The 19,750-nt window shown below is 46.0% G+C and overlaps 1 pseudogene; it reads right to left on the bottom strand.

The window, feature by feature from the left end:
* Window positions 1-2,522: 2,522 nt before the first annotated feature.
* LOC149873096 (uncharacterized) lies at window positions 2,523-18,071 on the bottom strand (annotated as a pseudogene).
* Window positions 18,072-19,750: the final 1,679 nt, after the last annotated feature.

The following is a 19,750-nucleotide window of genomic DNA, read 5'->3' as shown; positions in this document are numbered from 1 at the left end:
GTCATAAATGGAGGGTACCATTTTTCCCCCCAAGCAATTAGGATTAATCATGGTAAGGAATGTATCTCTGTGTGTTTACAGCTCCTTTTTATTCCACACTATAATTTACTTAGCAACCATCTACTAAAATCAGTATGCAGATAAAAGTTCTGAATTTCATCATAGGAATGCATTAAAGTCTCTTTGCTATTAAATTCCTTCATACTATTCCATCTCCTCAGCCCAGGAGATGCTTATAAGAGTTCTAAAAAGTTTCCAGGGATGTAAAGTGGTGTTAATTTGCAATAAATTAAAGAACTAAAAGAAAAAAGTACAAAATATTGTCTGTCCAAATTTTAGTAAGCATTACTATCAGCATGCAATGCGTCTGTTGTTTTATACAGCACTTAAAGGCATTTATAGACATGCTCCAGGAGTGGGGGTGGGGCTGTGGAAGACATTTAATTAGAGTGACTCTTGGAGTGTCATGTGTATTAGCATCCCCACACTGAAAAATGGTGGCTTTAACAAGCTTTAATTAAAGTGCTGTCCCCCCTACCATTTTTCAGTGCTTAGATGCTGATACACATGATGCTGGAGTCTGCTGGAGCACAGTAATTACCATGCTCCAGCAGACTTGATTAATCAAGTTTGCTCTGATGTGCTGTAATTACAGGGAATCAGTGGAGTCTCTCTGAATCTGTGTAGGCATTCTAAATGTTTGCAGCCATTGCAGTTAGTTTAATGGCATTCAAAATACTTGAAAAATAAAGTAAACTTATCTCATGTTCTTGTATGTTAACACTTTTACAGAAAAATTCACATAGATTAGTATAGAAAGTCTGGAAAAGTAAAGGCCAGATTTTGCCACAATACATATATACATTTGATCTTAAAGAGGTACTCAGTATAAGATTTTGGAAGTAATTCTAAGTAAACCAAACAAGATTCTCTGAGCATCATTTTTAGTTAGACTTTCCCTGAACTCTGGGTACACCCCCTAAAAGGAAAGCTACAGGTCAACAAATATGAAAAAATAGAAGTTAAATTCTGTGATAGAAAATACTTAATGTGTTTGACCCTACACACAAATGCTAGAAACTTGGGAAACACTGACATGATTGATACTGCAGAGGGGAGCATGTGTCTTGTTTGGTGCTGGTACTGCAGAACTGTAGTAAGATAACCCATACAAATGGAATATCATAGCTTGTACTGGAAGATAAGGAAAATGGAAAGAAAGCAAAGGAGGGGACATGGATGCTCTTTACAAAAGCATTTTCACAGGCACTGTGATATAGAATATTAAGGAAGTGACAATAATGATACCCTTATAGGTTTAGCTAAGATGGATAGAAAACAAAAGGGGATTCACAGTAGGTGTCTGCTATAGAACATCACAGAAGCAAGGAGCAGGGCAGGTGGATTACTTCTGAAATACATCCTGTTTTACAGTCAGAGGAATTAGAGCTTACCCTGTGGGGGAAAATAAAATTCCAATTAATTGGAAGGAAGATGAGGCTAAACGCAGGCAGATGTACAGATATTCAACTTCCAAAAGGCTAAAATTAAAATACTGAATGACAGGTTTGTATGGACAGTAAATGCAGATTAAGGGCTGTAGAGATAAAGGATCTGAAGTTGTATGATGATTCATCTACAGTTGAAGAATAGGAAAAGTACAGTGGAGCCAGCCTGGACCTTGGCTAGATCTTATATAAAAGTATAGTAAAAAAAATGTCTTCCTTTGTGGTCATAACTCACAGAGGAGTATATAAATTTGCAACCACTGGAGAAAATGGATTTTTATATTGCTACTTCACCTTCATTGGCACTGTGGCCTGTTTCCTTCCTGCAGACCTTTTTTTTTTAATTTTTTTTATTTTTTTTTTTATTTTTTTCTGTTTTTTTGCACCGGTCCTGGAAGCACAATACCAGGTCAATGCATGGAGTGGATGGAGCACGCTCCGGTTCCACCACCCAATACCAAAAAGAATCTGCTCAATATAGACCTCCTGTGGAGGGCATATTCGCCCTGGGGAGCTCACCTACGTGGTCACGCTGCTTCCCCTGCCAGGTAAGTATACACAATGATAGATTTGTGCAGCCAATACTCCACAGAGCACTAGAAAAGGGCTGGGAGCTAGGTGCCAGGTAGCATGAATGTGACCGCCAGGGAGGGCATGGTATTAAGGATATGGTGGTCCTCCTCCATTGCCTACATCACCTGCTCCTCCTGGGCCTTGTGCAGCTTCTTCAGAAGGACGAGGTGCCTCTCCTCACAGGCATGCTGCTCCCGGTCCCTCTCCAGGCCCTGGCAGTGCCAGATCTGAGAGTCCACAACCCGCTCTTCCACCAAAATGACCCACTGGAGCTGCTCGAGGAGCACCGTGCAGTCCTGGTTCCAGTGCTGGCAGATGCAGTGCATGCGGAGGGTGCTGGCCAATGGTGGCAGCATCCTTGCAGCTGCATCTTCACCAGCGGTTGGTAGTTCTGCTCTGTGTGCAGCTGCTGGTTCTGCAGAGCAAGGACAGAGAGGCTTTTTATGAGACATTGCAACACTTCAGAGATAACATGCACTGTACGGACAAGCTGTGTACCACCTGTCCTCAGTTCAGGGGTTGTGCTTGCACAGGTGCCCAAATATCATGGTAAGTTGGGTGCGTGGGCCCTTCCACAGGCAGCTGCTGGCTGATCCCTCCCTCCCTGCTTCCACATGGGTGTAGGCAGGCCACTAGCTGCTGGCAGCTTGCCTTCTGCATTGCCTAACCAACCTGGGCCAGGGCTGGTCCCTGCCGGGATGGCTCCAGACCAGCTTCCCCCACTTCTCTTTACAGGCCAGGCAGTTTGCTCTCATGCCATCAGGGCTGCAGTATACCCAGGTTCTTGGTGTGAGGGGCTCCCACCTATCTGTGACACAGAGGTGGTAGTGTCCCCCCACCACCTTCTCTTGGTGGCCCTCTCCAGAGAGGTGCCCCAGACAAGGGATCCCACTGCACATGGCCTGGTCCTCAAGCATGCCCCGGTCAAAGTCACCTGGGCACACCACGATGAGCACAGGTAGCCACAGCATCCCCTCCCCCAGGCCTTTCTTCCTGTGCAGGGCTTCTGTGTGGGTGTGGTAAGCTCCATGCCTGGGTCTGGAGAGGTGGTCTGGGTGGCCATGGTGTCCTGGGGCATGGAGGCATGGCACGTGGCCACCTGGGCAGTGGCCCTCTCCAGGGAGAAGCAGGAGCTAGCCAGTGCAGGAGGCAATCCCCAGCCTGTCCTCTACATCACTGGCCCACTGCCAGAGTTTTCACAGATTTCATAGACATTAGGGCTGGAAGGGACCTCGAGAGATCATCGAGTCCAGCCCCCTGCCCAAAGGGCAGGAAGTCAGCTGGGGTCATAGGATCCCAGCAACATAAGCATCCAATTTACTCTTGAAGGTATTCAATGTAGGTGCTTGAACCACCTCCGCTGGCAGACTGTTCCAGACCTTGGGGGCTCGGACAGTAAAGAAATTCTTCCTTATGTCCAGCCTGAAACGGTCTTGCAGGAGTTTGTGACCGTTCGACCTCATCATCCCTTGGGGCACTCTGGTGAACAGACGTTCCCCCAGATCCTGGTGGTCACCCCTGATAAACTTATAGGTGGCCATCAGATCACCCCTGAGCCTGCGCTTTTCCAGGCTAAAGAGTCCCATGGCTCTCAGCCTGTCATCGTAAGATCTGTTTTCCTGACCTCTGATCATGCGCGTGGCTCTCCTCTGGACTCTCTCAAGCTTCTCCACATCCTTTTTGAATTGTGGAGCCCAAAACTGGACGCAGTACTCCAGCTGCGGCCTCACCAAGGCCGAGTACAAGGGGAGAATGACGTCCCGGGATTTGCTCGAGAAGCATCTATGGATGCAAGCCATCATTTTGGTCGCTTTACTAGCCGCAGCATTGCATTGCAGGCTCATGTTCATCTTGTGGTCAATGATGACCCCCAAGTCTTTTTCTTCTGTAGTGCTAACCAACGTAGCACTGCCGAGCCTATAAGGGTGCTGCAGGTTTTTCCTCCCAAGGTGGAGAACCTTGCATTTTTCGGTGTTAAACACCATGAGGTTCTCATCTGCCCATTTGCTGAGCTTGTCCAGGTCAGCCTGGATCACCCGCCTATCTTCTGGCGTGGATGCTTTGCCCCAAAGTTTGGTGTCATCGGTGAACTTGGCCAGTCCACTCCTAACTCCAATGTCCACACCATTAATGAAGATGTTGAACAGTATGGGTCCCAGGACAGAGCCTTGAGGTACCCCACTGGTTACAGGGCACCATGATGAGTGACTGCCATCAATCACAACCCTCTGGGTCCGACCACGAAGCCAATTTCCCAGCCAGCGGATCGTGGTGGAGCCAAGGCCACAACTGGGCAGTTTGGCCAAGAGGTGATCATGGGATACCAGATCAAAAGCTTTTTTGAAGTCAAGATATATGACATCAATCTCTTGGGGTGGGTAATGGCCTGGGGTGCCCAAGCTGTCAGGTGAGGCTGAGGGAAGGGAGTGTAGAGGGACCTGGCACTGGAGGCCTGAGGGGGACTCTCCTGCTGAGTCCTTCTACTCACCAGGCTGTGGCATAGGCTCTGGCAGCTGGCCCATGCTAGAAAACATATGGTGCAACTCTCCAGGGTCTGTCAGAGTCAGAATGCAGTCTAGCTGGTGCAGGAAGGGCAAGGACCCACGCAGTGCCCTGAACCACCAGTTGTGGTCCTTGACTCAGACTTACTGCACCTGCAGGGCCTTCACTTTGACATAGCATTGCTGGCCAGACTGCTGATGGCCATGATCCTGCATGCGTTCTGCCATGGCAACATAGATATGGGCACTGGCCCTCATCACCCAGACAAAATGCTGCTGGACTTCTATGTCACCCCAAATGGCAATTAGGTCCACTATCTCCTCCTAGGTCCAGTTTGGGCCCAAGCCACTGTCTCTTCTGTCATGTAGAAGTAATTGGCTTACTGGACTAGAAAAACAGACAAAGACCAGAAGTGCTGATACTGCTTAATTCAGTTAAATGTTCTGAGATAAGGAATCCTGCACACCTTGGGTTATCCTTAGGTTATCTTGATATCTTGCTCTGTGCATAGATAGTTTGTTTAAGTAAACTTCCTAAATTTCTGTGTAATTTACCATTGTTTTGTTTCTCCAAGGTGTATTTTTTATCTCTTTCTCTGTCTTAAGTATAAATATGCTAGTAACCTTAGAGAGTCTGAGAAATCCTTTGAAACAGACAAGTGGGTGATTCCCCTTGCTGTATGGAATTCTCCCTGTGATCACAGTATAGCCCTAAATAAAGAAAAGCTGGCTCTGTCAGTTCTGATTCAACCAAAACGCAAAGTTTGATTTCTTCTACAATTTGGTGCCGTGACTCAGATAGAGACGCCCGAGTAATCAGTTGGGACACAGACATCTCTTCACTGAAGCCCTGGCGCCAAACCAAAGTAAGAGACCTTTTGAAATCTCTATTGGGGCTTTTCAGTAAGAGGCTGTCTCTGTGTCTTCCTGATTCACTACTTGAGGCTCATCCTATCCGAACTTTTTCTGCCAGAACTGTCAGACCCACTGTGTAAGTAATAACTGTGAGTAGAAAGAGTCAAGAGTCAAGGTTAAGAGTCAAGGTTAAGAGTTAAGACTTTGTGTTGCTGTTGTCAATGAAAGTATTTCCCCATATGAATTGAGTTAAGTTCTGTAAAGAACTGTGAGGTCTTTCTGAGGCCAGAAGTAGAAACCTTGTGCAGCCGCCCCGAAGACAACAGATTTGTTCTGTGTGCTCTTCGAAGGCAAGGGTGCAAGGTAGAAACTCTTAGAGTGTGAGTGTTTTCCACAATAAGCGTTGACCAAGGCTGAGATTAAAGAAATGCTCTTGAACCTCGTGCCTCAACGCAGAAATTCCCTTGTGTGAATTGAGAGTATGAATTGAGAAAAATGAGCCACTGACCAGGTCTGAGAGTAAGGTTGGGTTCAGCTGCCCCAAAGCTGTCTGGAAGGGCAGTTTTGAATGCAAGGGGGTCCAACTGGAACCTCGTGACCCAGTGGACAGGTTTACCCTTTCCCTGCCCTCATAATGAGCCATGTCTAACCGTGAGTAACTGCATTGAGTGCTGTTATTGCAGTGGAGTCTTGTCTTTGGACATTAGCCACAGCATCTCTGTGCCACTAGCAAATCTCACAACCTGACCGGACACCCTGAATAAGCCATTCCTGTATGAAAGACCTGTGTGAATTGAGTTTAAAAATATGGGGAGCGGAGAGTCTAAAAGACATACCGGCTCTGCCAAAAGGGACTCCAGCATTGTATGTGTACACACACTATGGCCCTAAAAGTTGTAAGTTTCTAGACAAATGGAATTGGTATACCAGGGATGATTTTAGCCGGCAGTTTCCTCTGGAGGGAACATTTGATTTAAGTAAAATTGTTCATCTCCACAGAGACCTTGAGTTAAGAAGTAGTAATATACCACAAAATCAGTGGCACACATTTTTTTTTTGATTAATATAAAGAAGCTTCCAAAAGAAGCTGGTCAGACCGCAGCTGGAGTACTGCGTGCAATTCTGGGCGCCGCACTTCATGAAGGATGCGGATAATCTGGAGAGGGTCCAGAGAAGGGCCACTCGTATGGTTAAGGGCCTGCAGGACAAGCCCTACGAGGAGAGACTAGAGAAACTGGACCTTTTCAGCCTCCGCAAGAGAAGGTTGAGAGGCGACCTGGTGGCTGCCTATAAGTTCATCGGGGGGCACAGAAGGGAATTGGTGAGTATTTATTCACCAAGGCCCCCCCGGGGGTTACAAGAAATAATGGCCACAAGCTAGAAGAGAGCAGATTTAGATTGGATATTAGGAGGAACTTCTTCACAGTTCGAGTGGCCAAGGTCTGGAATGGGCTCCCAAGGGAGGTGGTGCTCTCCCCTACCCTGGAGGTCTTCAAGCGAAGGCTAGATGTGTATCTAGCTGGGTAATGTAGGCCCAGCACTCTTTCCTGCTTATGCAGGGGGTTGGACTCGATGATCTATTGAGGTCCCTTCCGACCCTAGCATCTATGAATCTATGAATCTATGAAGATGTCAAAATAAAATAAAATAAATAAATAAAACAGGAAAAAACATCTCAAGTTTGGAGTCTTAAAGCCTCCCAAGAGAAACTGAAATCTCAGATAAAGGAATTAAACAGAAAGGTGCACCAAATGGGGGGCCACCATCAATAGTACCATCAGCACCAAAACAACTTTATCCACAAATAACTGAGAATGAATCTGCAGAAGATATAACTGATTTTCTTAATGTGCCACCCCCATATCAGTTCCAGGCACAATCTGAACTCAAAGAAGTCCAAAGTAACCAAATAGACTCTTCTGGCAGGAATAGCCCACCTCACCAAGGAACTATCACTCAACAACTGTCACCTGCCCCCGGGGCATGCCCACGTCCACCGAAGACATGGTGTCTGTCTCCTGAAATCTCAACCCCCTTCTCTTGTTTAAGGTCTGGTACCCAGTATGGTCCAGGCCCTTCTTAAAATCTAAAAAGTCTCAGCTTATGCCTTTACGCCAACTTCCAGGGCAAGGTCCAAATGGGGAAACTACAATCACAGTCCCTGTCCCCTGGACCCCAGGAGATCTCCTAAACCTTGTTAAAGAATTTTCAGAGAAGAGTCCCAGAAATTTAAAGATGAGTTGGAAACTGTAATGCATTGTTATGATCTAACATGGGCAAATTTGAATCAATTAATGAGAAGTGTTCTGCCCTCTGAAGTCCGCAACCGCCTCATCGCACAGGCAACTTGGCCTACTCAAGACCCTGGATTTGGAGATCACTTAGCAGATGCCCGAAGATGCCTCCTTGAGGCTGTGCTTAAAATTTGCCCCAGGAAAACTGATTGGGCCAAAAATACATAACTGTAAACAAAATAAAGGAGAATCCCCAGCAGACTACATGGACCGCTTGAAACTAGTATTTGAAAGCACAATTGCTGTAGGTTGGCAAACTAAGCCACTTGCAGAACTAGTCATCATTGCAAATCATTGTACAACCTGCCAGGAAAAGAAAAAGGAATCCACGGAAACTGAGTTGTCATTGCAATTACAGACTTTAGCAGGGGCAGAAGCTGAAGTTTCCATCGAGGACAGTTCAGAGGCAGGGGACACGGTCGTGGGATGGGATGAGGAGGATTTCAGTCCCAAAATAATGACATTTGTCATTATTGTGGCCAACCAGGACACTGGAAGGCTCAATGTCTTCACCGGCCTGGCCAGCCGGGGATGATGTTTAACCCTCTACCACCTCCTCTCACTCAATTCTCTGCCCCGAATCAGGGAGCCTCCTGTTAGGCCAGCCTGAGAAATAGTAACATCATCACAGCCCTGCTTCTCCCACTTAATCAAGATGATCCCTTTGTTTCCTGCGTGATAAATGGCATCTCTACAAAATGTTTAGTAAACACTGGTGCAAGCTGCTCTACTCTTTGAGCTGAAGAATTTTCCACAACTCCCCTCTCCTCTGCTGTTGTAAACACTGTAGGAATTTCAAATCCTGTTTCCCAACCATTACATGTTTCTTTTAGTCCTGTTTCTGATCAACATGCCTTTCTCCTTAGTCCTTGTTCTCCTGCTAATTTGTTAGGCAGAGATTTGCTTTGTAAACTCAGTTGTACTATGTATTGTTCTCCTAATGGTGTTTATTTAGATGTCCCCTGTGATAATGAGATAGCAGTACTTGCTGCTTTAGCTAGTTCACCTCTTGAACCTGAGTTCCCTGATCTTTTTGTGTTGCAAGAAGAAATCATAAAAGCTGTCACTCCATTTCTCTGGTCCCAGCATGCTAATGAAGTAGGACAAATCCATACTGCCCAACCTGTAAAAATGAGATTAAACCCAGCTAAGCCTTTACCCAAAGTTGCTCAATACCCTTTACGTCCAGAAGCCGAAGAAGGGATAAGCCCTGTTATAACTGCCCTTTTAAAGCAAGGTATCATTGTCCCGACTAAGAGCCCTTGTAATATGCCTATTCTTCCTTTAAAAACCTGGAAAGAATACCTATCGCTTTGTACAAGACCTTGTGCGGTAAATTCTGCAGTTTTACCTAGTTATCCTGTTGTACCAAGTCCAGCTACTATCTTCCTAATGCTTGTTAACTTGTGTTCTGCATTTTTTCTATCCCTATACACCCTGATAGCCAGTTTCTCTTTGCATTTACCTACCAAGGACTTCATTATACCTAGATGCAATTGCCCCAGGGCTATACTGAATCCCCTTCTCTTTTTTCTCAAAATCTGAAGAAAGATCTAGATGACATAATATTTTAAGAAAATTCTGTGCTTGTGCAATATGTTGATGATTTGCTCTTGGCATCTACCTCCTTAAAGCCTGTAAAAACAAAGAAAGCAGCACATCCCCCATGTTTGTAAGTTTACAATTAGATTTTATTCAAATGCAGAAATGTTGTTCTTATGAATATGTTCTTGTTATTGTAATTATGTTTTCTGGATGGGCAGAAGCCTACCCATGTGCAAAGGCTGACACCATTATTGTAAGCAAAAATTTCCTCAGAGACTTTATTCCAAGGTTTAGTATTCCTTTATCCCTAAACTCTGATCGAAAAAATCATTTTACTGGACAGATAATGAAACAAGTCTGTAAAGTCCTGCAGATCCAACAGAAATTTCATTGCCCATACCATCCGCAGGCCTCGGGCCAAGTAGAACACCAAAATGGCATTCTGAAAAATAAACTGGCCAAAATTTGTGCTGAGACTCACCTAAAATAGAGCGAGATGCACTTCCCATAGCCCTTATGAGTATGAGATCTACTGCCAACCGAAAGACTGGGCTTAGCCCACATGAAATTCTAATAGAAAGACCCATGAGGCTCCCTGCACCTGTTGCCTCCCACTTTTGCTATATACATTCACTTGATGATACCATTCTAGACTATTGTAAAGCACTAATGAAGTGTGTTAAGGCTTTTCATTCACAGGTACAGGCAGCTCTCCCCAAAGAACCAGATGAGCCGTGCCATTCTATCCTGCCTGGAGATTGGGTCCATATAAAAGTCCATCAACAAAAAATCATCACTGGAACCTAGCTGAAAAGGCCCATTCCAGGTACTTCTAACCTCCATGTGGAAGAGCCCTGACCCCAGGCAGCCCCGGGACTCACCGGGCTGGGCGGAGCACGCCCGGCCGGAGCCGGCAGCGCAGGAACGCGGGACGTGAGAGGCGCGGCACCGCCGGAGCTGGCGCGAAAGCCCGGGAGGGAATCTCCGTGCGGAGACCGGTCGCACGTGCTTTAATTAACTCTCCCAGGTGCCGAGAGGAGCTGGCAGACTCAAAAGCGGCGCCGGTATGGAGCAGCGGGCACTGGAAGGAGTCAGAGGAGGAGGAGCTTCTCGGTGGGGGAGCAGCAGCATGGCGGACAGCAGGAGGAAACCCGGCAAAGAACTTCTGGAGCTGGGTAGGGCCCCGCGGGGCGAGCTACGAGGTACGGAGGGCCCTCAGGGCCACTGATCGGGTGGTGGAGGCATAGAGTGGGGAAGCTCCCCCACCCCAGTCCCGGCCGGAGTGGCCTGTGGCCAGAGACGGCGGCGGCAGGCTGACCCAGGGAGGACTGTTGGGAGACAGACCCCTGGCAGGAACGGCGGGCCCCGGCTATACATAGGGGACCCTGCTGGGACTTACCGAGCGACCTGGGGGTCGCTAAAAGGACTTCCTTTTTGGGAGAAAAGAGACCCCGACCCTCGCTGAGGTAAAGGGGAGCACCATTGGGACTCACTATGCGGAGGCTCGGGCGAGGGTGTAGGGGAGGCAGGAGCTCTCAAAGACCCCAGACCGGACCGGAAAGGAGACCCGTTTTTGGACGTGCACCCACCAAGGAAAATCACTGAACCAATACCATCAAAGTTGTGGCAGGCGGACTTGGCGGGAGCAGACTGGGAGCGGGAGTCACTCCAGAGTACGAAGGGGGGGCAGGACCCCACGATGACCCACGGGTGCCTGATTCGCGCCCTGACGGGTGGACCCGTGGACACTCCAACTCTGCAATAAAGAGTCAAGGACTCCAGACATGGATCCACGCTTCACAAAGTAAGAAAACATCAGCCTCCACAGACTGGTAGTGAGCCTAGCACCTGCCAGCAGGAGAGCTTAAGACCAGTAGTGAGCCAAGCACCTACTGGTGAAGAGGATTTGCCACTACAGAGCAAAGAGGATGTGCCCCAACTATGCCCTTCAGGACAGGAAAAAGGCCTCTACCTAGTTCCTGGTTCCCGAGGTGGAGTTGGTTAGTCGTGATTTGGGTAGTTCTCAGTATTTTTTTTGAGCCATCTTATATGAACTTGACTCATCAGTTATAAGAAACTCTGTAAACCAAACTACATTTCTGCACCGACAAAGAAGATCACTTCATGAAAATGTGTTCTTCTCTTTAGTTAATCAAATTGGAATAGATTTAAATGTCTCTCGTTGTTGGATATGTAGTCATGTCCCTATCTATTCTACTGGAGGAATACCCATGATACCGGTACCCTTAAATGCAACTCAGATGCTAGCCCCTTAGTATTCAGATTTTCATAGAAATGAAACTTGGCAGAATGTAAGTTGCAACCAGTCTGACTATGTACAATTAGCTTATGCCACCCCTGGAAAGTTCTGTTGGACCTGTAATAGATCTCGTGTTGCAGTAGGAGTCAGTAAGTGTGAGGTAGAATTTAAAATAAATGGTGCTTAGTTTTCTAATGGCTATAAATATCTAACTTGTTAAAAAAAAAAATTAGGGAATGTAGAAGTAATTGGCTTACTTGACTAGAAAAACAGACAAAGACCAGAAGTGCTGATACTGCTTAATTCAGTTAAATGTTCTGAGATAAGGAATCCTGCACACCTTGGGGTACCTTTAGGTTGTCTTGATATCTTGCCCTGTGCATAGATAGTTTAAGTAAACTTCCTAAATTTCTGTGTAATTTACTATTGTTTTGTTTCTCCAAGGTGTATTTTTTATCTCTTTCGCTGTCTTAAGTGTAAATATGCTTGTAACTTTAGAGAGTCTGAGAAATCCTTTGAAACAGACAAGTGGGTGATTCCCTTTGCTGTATGGAATTCTCCCTGTGATCACAGTATAGCCCTAAATAAAGAAAAGCTGGCTTTGTCAGTTCTGATTCAACCACAACGCGAAGTTTGATTTCTTCCACAGTCAGAAAGCCTGACATGGCAGCTGCTGCCAGGGGCCTCAGAGGGTCAGGCTGGGGCTCTGGGTACTGGCAATGGGTGGCATGTGCTTGTTGGTGTGGGGCATCATGCCTGGGAAGTCCCCTGTGATCAGCAGGAGTCCTGGGGAGTCAGAGCCAAGGTACGGGGGGTGGGTTAGAGGGCCCATCACATTCCCACAGAGGTGGGGCACAAAGCCCACAGGGAAAACAGCTGCTGGCAGGGGCCCCAGGGCTCAAGCCAGGGGTCCATTAGGCCACTGTTGAGCTGCAGAAACTGCCAGCCATGTGACTCAGCACCAAGCAGGAGGCTGGCCCCCTGTTGGTGCAGCTGACCATGCACAAACTGCACACGACATCAGCATTTACACATGAGCTAGGGTGCATTAGTTTAATGCACTGTTTTCTAGTATCTGTATCTGTCAAGATTAGCAAACAGAGCATAACCTAGTGCACAGTAATTAACATGCAGATGTAAACTATGATGCTTTACTGAACATTAAATTAATGTGCTGTAAAGTGCATCTATAGGCACGCCCATTGAAGATGGAAGAGGAGAACAGTCTAGAAGTCTCATTTTCTCCTTTTGAATCCATCTCCCACCACCCGAACTAAAAATCTCTGCTCACAAAAGCAGACAAGAACGCAAGTTTTAAAATGGAGACCGGATCATTTATGTGATTCTAAAATAGATGAAGGAGTCATAAATACTTTACCTTAGTCTATAACAAAAGTACTTGTAAACAACATAAAACATATTTTAGCTGAGGCAAAAGGTGACGGAGGAAACGGTTTGGAAGGATGCTATTTGGTTTAAAGTTCTGTAGTGTCTGGTCTGCAGAGACAATTGGCTGACCGATTATAAACAGAGATTGATTATAACTGGTGCAGAATCAAACTGTGTCGAGGGACTGAATGGAAGTTTACAGCACCAGTTACAGTATCCTGTCAATGTCCACACATAGCTTTTATAGCATTAATGAAAGTTACATTAATTTGAAAGCTCATGCCAAAATTTTCAATTAGCACCTGAGCTATAGCTCATTCAGGTCAATTGAATGAGTTGTTTTAACTGCATGGGAGAGCAAAATGTTTTATTAATTTGAAATATTTTATGACTTCAGGATGTGTGTCCAAAAATTAGCTTCTTAGTATGTTCTTCATCTGCAAACCTCTACTGATACTTTATATAGAGTAATCTATGTTTTGTTCTTGTTTTGTATTCATTCCAAGTTTGTATAATGTGAGCATCTATCTTTGTGATCAAAATATCTCTCTAATATACCACAGTCAAGTGGTATAACAATAGCTGTAACTCTAATTTTATTTATGTTCCATTGTTGTAGGCTGTGGCGTATTAATTGAGAGCATGGAGGCAGAAAGGGATCTTGCAGTCATTATTGACTCCAAGATGAACATGGGCCAACAATGCGAGGACACGGTTGGTAGGGCTAACCGGACCTTGTCGTGCATCCACAGGTGCATCTCAAGTAGAGCCAGGGAGGTGATCCTCCCCCTCTATGCGATGCTGGTCAGGCCACAGCTGGAGTACTGCGTCCAGTTCTGTGCGCCCCATTTCAGGAGGGATGTGGACAACATTGAAAGGGTCCAGTGGAGGGCCACCCGCATGATCCAGGGACAACAGGGCAGACCCTACATTGAAAGACTGTGGGACCTAAACCTGTTCAGCCTTCACAAGAGAAGGCTGAGGGGGGACCCGGTGACTGTCTATAAACACACTAGGGGGGACCAGAAGGGTTTAGGGGAGACACTATTTCCCCTAGCACCCCCTGGCATGACAAGGAACAATGGACGCAAATTATTAGAGAGTAGGTTTAGATTAGACATTGCAAGAATTACTTCACAGTTAGGGCGGCTAGGAGCTGGAACCAACTTCCTAGGTAAGCGGTGCTGGCTCCTACCCTGGGGATCTTTAAGAAGAGGCTTGATGACTACCTGGCTGGACTCATTTGAGTCCATTTTTTTCTCCTGCCCAGGCGGGGGGTCGGACTTGAAGATCTACAAGGTCCCTTCTGACCCTACTTCTATGATTCTATTAATTAAAATGTATGAATATTCTGGGATATAAATCAAACAATTATAATAGCAATTCCTCCACAGAATATTTACAAGGGAAAACATTTCTCATTATTATTAAAAAAAACACTCTGTATTTTTCTTAATAAATGATATTTTAAATGCCAGATTAAAGGTCAATAGGTCCAAAAGTCAGGGCACTTTTCAACGTGTAACAGTTGAATATTGCTGCCACCTTCAGGTAACAGATGGTAATAAACCCAAGAACTAATTAGAACAGGAGAAGCTCTTAGGGCCTTGTTATACGGTAATTTTAAGCAGCTCCTGGAGATCTTAACCCCTGGATTGCTGACACATAAACACCTTTAAGTAGCTTAAAGCACTCATTATGTGGCTCAAAGTTATGCCACTTCAGGGCAGGAGTATCTCTGATCTGCATAACCTTGCTCCTGTTCCATTAAGGCGTGGCTACTCCTCACGTCAGCTGTGCCACCCAAGTTGAAGTCCTCCAGTATCCCAGGATGCCGTAGTCCCTCCTCCATGTGGTGTTTCTGCATATAGCTGAAGATGGTGACAGCTTGAGGCAGGTCAGGGCCAGTGGGGGGAGGAGGAAGGTGGGTCAGGGAAAGCCAGAGCCAGTGTGAGGGGCAGGCAAAGTATGGCCCAGCATAGAAAGAGGAAAGCTGTGTGAGGCAGTCCCTAGGATGCAGATGGTTGGGCGGGTTCTGCAGGTTCTGACAGCTCCATCACTGCCTGGCCCAGGGGCTTTACACTGTGCTGTCCTGCTGGTTTCTACCTGCAGCACCAAGCCATGGCTGTTAAGGAGCATTTAGCAGTCCTAGCAGCGGAAGCAGCAGTGAAGGAGAGAGGAGGGAGAGGAGGAGTTGAAGGTGCTGCCTCATCACAGCAAGCCACAAGCATGCTGCTCATACCTGCGGTGGGTTCTAGGGGAGACAGGTGACATTGGCAGTCACATGTTCCCTCCCCCCCACCCCTCTCACACCCCTGCCCATGGAGCAGGGATGGAAGCCTGTTCTGGTTCACCAGCCCTGCTCACCAGGCCTCTAGGGCAAGTCACAGCTGTACAGGTAGGAGACAGTCAGAGAAGGTTTTTAGCCTTAAGGTGTGACTGCTCCAAAATCCAAGCTAGTACTAAACTGATCAACAGTTGTGTGGCTTACAGTGTAAGGTATAACAAGGTCCTTAGTTTATATTACGGAATTATAATACCATCAGCACAGATATTCTATATAGTGAGAATAGAGTGCCTTAAATTATTTTTAAAAATTGCATGAAATAATTTTCAACGTATCTGTGAAGTAAATTTTATCATCTTCATTTTATCATTGATAAAAGTAAGATATCAACATTAAGTGATTTGCCTAAAATCATGCTGGGTCAGTGAAACGTCAGGGTAAAACACAGATGCACCCATCATTCTTGAAATTGTCCCAAGAATAAAACTGGCTGAAGCAATCCTTATTTTGGTCATCCAGGTAAATGTTGTTATCACAGAGGCATATTTTGCCACTAAACTGAGCAGGGGGTGACTGGGGTAGGAAAAATAGCTACTGTTGCAATAGTATCTGATTATGCCACTGTTATTGGTACTGTGGCAGCTGGCACTGCCCAATGAAGTTTCTTGAGAAGATACAATTTATTGTAATAATAGCCTTTTTTATTAAAACAGCACCCACAACCAAAAGGTGGTATGGTTTAACTCAAATGAAGGCTTCTGAATGGCCTGTGATGTCTGACTGAGACTATACCAAGGAAGGACCCTATGAATCTAGTACATGTCAGTGAGGAGGCAGAGCTTACAGATGGGAGTTGCAGTCAACAGGAGGCTCCGAAGCATGTCAGAAGCCATCAAAGTCTCTATTCAGAAAGAAGGGTCCTTTAACATAGTTATCCACCTGTATGATTGAACAATACAGATATTGATCGAAACTTAGGATGAAGCGGCCATTGTGACTGCAAAAGTAATAGGACAGAAATTATTTGTGCACATTTCCTGCTACTGGCATGTCATTAAGAAGTCTCATGTTTGGCTATAACATTTATGAGGCCTATAAGCAAGTAGAAAACACATAGCAGAGTGCTGGCCTATTTCTTTTAGCCTGGGGTTTATATGGAAGCAATGACTTCTGCATTTCGTTTGAAATGTCAGTTTGTTTCTGGAGCATATTCAATCACTCTGTCACTCCTCTCTTTGGTATACACTACCTTTGCATGAATAGGGGTAGAGAAATGCTCTAGGTTCACCATATTCTGGTATTGCTAAATTATTTCACCCAGTACTCTGAATCAATTCCCTTATGCTCTGCTTATTCTAAGGCCATGGATATTGAGCAGCTAAAGCAGTGATTCCCAGCCTCTGGTCATGACCCAAATGAGGGTCATGGGGGCAATGCTGACAGTGCCACACACAAAGGATGAGTTGTGCCGTGTGCCGGGAGCTTCCCTGCCCCCAGGCTGCCACTGCACTCCGCTCCCAGCAGCGGGTCACAGCAAAAAAAGGTTGGGAACCACTGAGATACAGGCTTTTTCTATGAGACCTTAACTGACCGATGGACAAATTTTGTCACTGATGACAGTTATGCTGACAGCTTACTAAAAAATCAAACCTTCTGGACCTTCTTTCTTGTTCCACTGCCAAACATCTTGTGGAGCACTTAATCTGACTCTCTTTTAACTCTCAGATCACCCTGGCCTCAAGCACTTGGCATTAGGACTGAATGCTCCACCCTATTTGCTGAACAGATGGGTCTCCAATGGTTGATAGGTTTCTCTCCCTGTCACTCCTTTGGAAATAGCCTTGAGGTATTTTAGAGCTAGTATAGAAATGTGAGAGGAAGAAAGTCTTAGGATGGAGAATTTAAACTGTAGGGGAAACTTGAGGCCCTGGCCACTCTTTTGAAGAATAATCTTATAGACAGAATTGGTAAAACTCCTACTTTTGTTAGCAAAATTGTGGAGGGAAATGTGGAAATGTATCTGTGGCAGAGCTGGTAAAAAAAAGAGAAGACAGTCCCCACTTACACCCTGACCTGAATCCTGTGAGTGCCCAGGACTTACCCAGATGCTCAGACTGGCATGCAGTCAGGACAGCTGGGGTGAGTATCTTCCCCAGCCCTGGCTGAACTGGGAAGCCTCACGAGGAATAAGGCTGGCAGTGGAGCCCGATGCCGACATGAATCAGTGTTCTGAGAGGGACCAGGGCCAGAACCCCGCACCAGCTTTGTGACTGGGACAGGAGCCAGCCGACCAAGGCTCAGCTGTTTCTCCTGCAGGGAACACAAGCCTCAGCTGTGCAGCCAAGAGCTTACCTAATTGGAGCAGAGAGCTGGTGGGAGAGCCCAATAAACCCCAGGAACTAAAGTTTGGTGGTGAGTGAGCAACAGAGCTGGCTACGCACCGGACGGGTGAAGAGCAGCTGAGCTGCTCACCTTTATTTATGTAAGAAGCCAGTCCATTGTTGTGCCGCCGTGCTCGCACACTGCACCCGCGTACTGCCCCGTATGTAGTATCCTTATGTGTCGGCATATCGCCACCTACGGCCCTACTGGCCAATGGGCGTGTGCGGCCAGCGTGGAATCATCACATGATTTCAAGTAATTGAGCGCGCCAGTAACTCCCGCACTTTTTAACTGCCACACTGTAAAAATCAGGCCATGAATAGAATACCTGAAGCTGACTGGGTGAAAGCGCACCTCAGGGTTGCGACGAGTATAAAAGACGGTGGTTAACGCCGCTTGGAGAGGACTTAGCGAAATCCACCAAGTGTGCAACTTCCACACACCACGGGGACTGGCCACCCCCATGCCTCCCGCCATCGAAAACTCCCAGCGTACCCCTTCCCCGGTTAGCGTATCAGATCCTACGAGCAGTTCTGCTTCTCGGTAACTAGTGAATGGAAAATAAAGCGAAATCCTTGTAAGAAGTCTGCAGCCTGCACTTCCGACGCGGAGTGTAATTAAAAATAAACTTGTTTGAAACCATAAGAGTGAGTTCCCTGCCTGCCTTTATAAGTCCAGATACCTGATGAGCGTGAATCCCTTTACGACCCGATTGGGGAGCAACAATTTATTCTTATAAGGGAGGGACTCCTGGGTATCCCAGGAGCTAAATCTTGCACCTACAGCAGCAGGGCTGGGTAATGAAATAACTGAATTTAAGTAATGAAATAACTGAAGGCACAAGGCAGGAGTGTAGGGCTTGGAGGAGCTCCCAAAACTTGGTCCTTAAGGATAAAATGCTGCACAAGCCTAGGATCATTCTTGGTACTCCTTCTTGGATCCAAGATTGACTGTTCTCAGACCAAACATCACTTTGTACTATTTTTTTGTCAAAGTTTTGGTAGGCAAAATTAAGTGAGGGCAGGAACAGTCTCTCCTGGAGGAAAGAACGAACCCAACCTTTCCCTGGCCAGAGACCTGGAACTACCCAGTCACTAAGACTTATTAGCATCTCACAGGTGATGACTGTGACTCGGTGACGGCATCTACCTTTAGAGAGCAAGCGTTAAGAATATGGCCAGTTAGGTCATGTGCAATACTAAAGGCTTGATCCTATGACAGGACTATAAGCAATATACAATTCATCATTTTCTGGCACACTGAAATGTAGCATTAATAAGAATCTTAGAATATTAAGCAACATAATAGCTTAAATAAATGCATATAGAGGCATACTCAACCAGGATGTCGCAACATCCTTTTAAGGGTGCCATGGGGTACTACTCTATATTGTCACCATTAGGTGTGCAAACACTTAGAATACTCAGCTGAGAGGTTGGGGATAGTATGGGTTCTGGCCTTTGTTCCCTGCTCCCATTTCTGTTACTGTATTTTACACCAAACAGTTATAGGATAAAATACAAAAGTAATCCTGGGTGCAAAGACTGGGAACTGAGGGTTTCACCTCACAGGTGAGGGTGTACCTGCCCTCAATAACATGTAGCCTTGGGGTGAGGAATTGGCCACTCCCTTGGGTGCTAGCAGATATAGAAACCACTCCAGTCTCAAACCTGGGTCTACCATTCCTTGGTCAATGCTCTTATCACCAGGCTGTAACCTTTAAAAAACAACTGGTTATAAAGCTACATTTTGTGAGGGTCCCAGGCTGGATGGTTTGACTTAGATCTGTTCAGAGCATGTTCGCCAGATCAGGACTCTCACAGATTTAGTGCCACTCTACTTAGTTTTTTTGATCCAATCAGGCTTTGGTGGAAGATAGGAAATGAACCACTTAGTCTGGCATAGCTCTGGTCATGGGAAGCAGAATATAGGTGCCAAGGGAATTTTGAGGTCAAACAGCAAGATGCTTTCATGGTTATGTGATTGCTGGGCATGCCTACACATGCACTTTAATGAGCAGTAGACTATTTTACTGAGTGTTAAAGTGTCATGGAAAAAACCGTGACATCATGCTAATGCACAATAAAATAGCCTACTTCACATTGTGTCACTAAAAAAGTGTGCAAATAATGCACATTTAGTACATCATATTGGAA

The sequence above is a fragment of the Crocodylus siamensis genome, chromosome 1 (assembly GCF_052110815.1).
Source record: "Crocodylus siamensis isolate JL-2025a chromosome 1, ASM5211081v1, whole genome shotgun sequence".
NCBI classification, from domain to species: Eukaryota; Metazoa; Chordata; order Crocodylia; family Crocodylidae; genus Crocodylus; species Crocodylus siamensis.
This window is presented reverse-complemented; position numbering and strand designations above follow the sequence as displayed.